Source organism: Myotis davidii, unplaced genomic scaffold (assembly GCF_000327345.1).
Source record: "Myotis davidii unplaced genomic scaffold, ASM32734v1 scaffold54, whole genome shotgun sequence".
NCBI classification, from domain to species: domain Eukaryota; kingdom Metazoa; phylum Chordata; class Mammalia; order Chiroptera; family Vespertilionidae; genus Myotis; species Myotis davidii.
The window spans coordinates 3,412,136-3,416,657 of NW_006287915.1; the positions used below are offsets into that span (position 1 = coordinate 3,412,136).

Consider the following 4,522-nt stretch of genomic DNA (forward strand, 5'->3'; position numbering starts at 1 on the left):
CGAGATTGGGCCTAAACTGGCTGTCTGACATCCCTCTGGCAGCCTGGCAGCCCTCAGGGAATGTTCACTTGCCAGCGGGGAGCAGGCCTAAGTCGGACATCTTAGCGCTGCTGAGGAAGCGGGAGAGGCTTTCACTACCACCGCTGTACTGGAAGCCATTAGGCTGGCTTGTGGCTGAACAGAGCTCCCCCTGTGGGAGCGCACTGACCACCAGGGGGCAGCTCCTGCATTGAGATTCTGGCCCCTGGTGCTCAGTGTGTGTGTCATAGTGACCAGTCGTCCCAGTTGTTCTGCTGTTAGGGTCAATTTGCATATTACCATTTTATTATATAGGATAGAGGCCTGGTGCACAGGTGGGGCTGGCTGGTTGGCCCTGAAGGGTGTCCTGGATCAGGGTGGGGATCCCACTGGGGTGCCTGGTCAGCATGGGTAAGGGGTTGATGGCTGTTTGCAGGCTGGCCTCACCCCCTTTAGGGCGGAGGTCCCCACTGGGGTTCCTGGCCAGTCTGGGTGAGGGGCTGAGGTCCCTTTTCAGGCTGGCCAAGCCCCCTCCCCCCCCCCTAGTGATGGACCCAGCCTCTCCTTTTTTTCTTTTTTTTATTCTGGCGTTTATTTATCTTCTATAACTGAAACTTTGTTGCTTTGAGTGGAGCTCAGAGCTGGCCGTGGCAGGCGGGAAGCTGGCTTCCTCCATCATTGGGGCAACCAAGCCTCATGCTTGCTCCAGCTCCATGGCTGCAGGCAGCCATCTTGGTTGGGTTACTTTGCATTTAGTTGCTTTGATTGGCTGGTGGGTGTGGCTTAAGGCATAGTGAAGGTACAATCAATTTGCATGTTTATCTTTTATTAGGGTAGATAAGTACTTTCTGACCCATTTTTCATAAATATTTCTAGAGTATTAATTTTGTATTCACAACCATACTGCATGTGCCTTATGAAAATATAGAGTATTTTAGGATTTATATAAAACCATTAAAAACTTTCTACAGACACTCTAGAACAATAGACCCTAGTTTCTCCCACATTTTATCAGGAGGCATTTTCCAAAGTAGGCAAGGATAGCGGAGGAGGAGGTCAATACTGATTTTGCAAATTTTAAAAAGTCGTTTACAAGGTGAAGCATCAAGAAGGTGGAGGCTAGGGACAGTTATCGGTTTACGCTAAGGCCCCATAAACAGCCATAAGGATGAGGGGTGATGGACACTTCCACTTCTGTCCATGAAAAATGAAAAGTGCTTTGAAGAGACCCCTGGAGCTTGAGAAAGCTTGATGTGGACCAGTGAAATGTTCATGAGAGAAAGAGACAGGAGTAAAAGAGGTAGACAGACATAAAGACATAGAGAGCCAGAGAGAGACAGGGTGGGAGAGGACACTTGAAGTCACTTTGGATCCTTCCCAAGATCAGCTGGAGGGAGAAGGCCTGAGAAGAGGTGAAGGGTCAGTACAAGGAGTTGCATTTTGTAGAGAAAAGGAAACTCCAGGGGAGGATACTCCACATGCACAGCAGTGGCTGGTGGTATCAAAGAGAGAGTCACCTTCAAACATCTTTTATAGCCACATCACAGCTACTAAGGCTGATTGGGCTCCTACTTGTCTCTCTCCCAATCCCCTAGCTCCTCACCAGGATAGGTCAGAAGATATCAATAAAGAATTAACAAAGGAAGTGTTGTGGAAAGTGAGGAGATGGCAAAGTAAAAAGGGGAAAAAATGTCTCTTTATCATCTGCTCTTCCCAGATGTATGTTTCTGCAGAGATTATACTTGGGTTAAAATTCAGTTTTTATTATTATAGTGGACAGAACATGTTAATTACTGAGTTGAGATTATTTGAGAGATGATATTAACCAGAGGGCTATTTTTTTTTAATATGATTATCTTAAAGTGAACAGATAAGCTATCTGGGCTATCTGCCCAAATTTTATTGCATGAAAGGAAAACAATGCCTCCCTTTCCCCCAGATATGGCTTATAGAGGTAATTACAAGTAGAAAATGTCTTTAGGATTGCAGCTCAGGGTCTTGTTTATTCAATGTAACAGTTATAGGAACATTGAAGGACTTTACTGCTCAGGGTCAAATAGGATTGGATTCTCATCCTATAGTATTTGAGAATTACTAACAGCGTTAACTTAAATTCCTCATTAACCTCTCCAGGTCTTAATTTTCCTCATCTGCAAAATGCAACCTATGAACATTTAATGCATTTATGTACATAAAGTAACTAACATATTGTTGACCACCTGTAGAATGCTCATATATACATGAATTTCATAATCAAGATGACATTGAATTAATAGAGGGGACAGCAAATTATGACTCGGGTCAAATCGAACTTACGTATTCTTTTTGTAAATTAAGTTTTATTGGATCATAGCAACACTCAATCTTTATATATACTCTATAGTTTTTTTCATGTAATATGTTGACATTTCATGCATTGCAATGGCAGAGTTGAGTAGTTGTAACAAAACCATATGGCGTGCAAAGCCCAAACCACAGGTTACTCCCCAAAAATGTACAGACATTTTAATAGATGATACCTAAATTTGGAAAATGAACTTTATTTTAATAAACACTGCCTTTATAATTTATATATATATATATAAATAATTTTGGGGAGATACCCTATATTTACTCTCTGGCTCTTCACAAAATATGTTTGCCAAACACTGAGTTAAACATTGTGCTCTTACAATATGCCATTTATTGTTGCCTTTGCAATCATTATTTCATTTAATTTTTACAAAAACTTCTTTGTATTAATCTCTTATTTTCAGGATTAATTTAAAAATAAATTTATTCCTCATACAAAGTACATAACTCTCTGCCTGAAGGTGGCAAAGAGCTCTACTCCACATAGTCACACGGGGTCCCAGGATCTCACCATCTTTAGCTACATCTCTACTAGTATAAGTGCTTCCTCCTTTATCATCAGTGAAGGAGGGTTAATTTTTTTCGGAATTAACATGACACACATTACTTCTACTCATAATCCATTATCCAGAGCTAGTTTTATGGTTTCACCAAGCTGCAAAGTGTTGCACATGGATATTTGGTGATCAGTATGTCTGCCATATCCATGAAGTAAAAAACATCTTATTAAAAATTTAAGGATATGGGGGATGAGAGAGACCAGGACACTTGTTCAAGCCATTATTCTTGTCCAGAACTTGAAGTAGGTACTTTTCAAACCTGCTGCTTTTTCCAAATTGTAATAAATAAGTGACATCCGCATTCATGAGAATCTGTTCTAATGTAGAAGCCCTACCTTTGCATACACCTTTACCATGCAAGCCTCGGGGGAAAGAAAGAAACTTAATAGCTTCCGTGAGTTCTAAACAAAGATGTACAATATGCAATGACAATCATCAAAATCAGGTGTTTATAAAAACCAAAACTTTTAGATATTTAATTAATATTTATGGAGCGCTATTCTGGAACTATGGAAATACTTTGTCATTAGAGTGATATTTTCCCTACTTTTAGAATTGTAATAAGCAATTATTTATTCACTGTTATCTTTCTCCCAACCCCTTGGATAAGATACTGCTGTGGTGAACATATATTTCCCATAAGTCATCTTTCTTAACTCAAAAATGATTTCATTCTTTGCTTTGCTAAGCAACAACAGGATACTTAACCAACTATACAAGACATGAAAGAATGGAAATGTGGACCTAGTGGGAAATAGTTGCTTAAAAATAATTCACCAATCTTGCAGATTAACAAGCCTAAAGTATTTTTAAGTTTATTCATTTATTTTTTAGTAATTATAGAATGTGAACTTCCAGAAGAGGAAATACTGTGATATTTAAATATGAATGGGCGTAAAATGATCTCAAACCACACTAAACAGATCAAGGCAAGCTGACTCTCCAATGATACTCCATTTTTCATTGGCCATGTTGGCTAAGATAAAACTTATAGAACACTGTATTTTGACACTTTTGTTGGAAAACACTCTCACTTATTGCTTGTGAAAATATAAATTTGAAGGATAATTGCAGCTACTAGTTAAATTATTAACCCATGTATCTATTGACCAGAAATTAAACTTTTATGATTCATTTAATAAATGTGTTCAAAGATTTTATATATATATATATGAAATTAATTCAAATATCTATTTATTGGGACTGGTTAGATAAATTATAGATATTGTACAATTGTGAAAAGTTATAGGTACTAATGCAGAATGACAAGTAAGATGTAAGATGTAGGGTTAAATGCCACAGAAAGGACCAGAATATCATGTCTTGCAAGCCTACCCTGTGTCAAATACTTAAATAAAAAATAAAGATATTCAGATCATTTCAGAAACTGGAAAAAAATTGTTTTGGGAAAAATAGCTTGAGGGAAAGGTAGGAGAGAATCATTTTCTAAATGATTAAAAAAACAAATAACTTAGGAAACTGCTGTTGAACTGTAATGTTAGAATTACAGACAAAATTATTAAATTATTACCTTTTTGAAGAAACAATTATTGATATGAGACTTTGAAATCTATACTCCATACAAATAGATT

The 4,522-nt window shown here is 38.0% G+C and overlaps 1 pseudogene across 1 annotated transcript in view; it reads left to right on the forward strand.

Annotated features, from left to right (window-relative positions):
• LOC102759179 overlaps positions 1 to 2,785 on the forward strand; it is a 5,728-nt pseudogene extending 2,943 nt beyond the window's left edge. Inside the window, exon 2 of the transcript XR_001513183.1 lies at positions 2,775 to 2,785. The product of XR_001513183.1 is annotated as a nucleoporin NUP53 pseudogene (transcript). The remainder of the gene's footprint in view (positions 1 to 2,774) is intronic.
• The last annotated feature ends 1,737 nt before the right edge of the window (positions 2,786 to 4,522 follow it).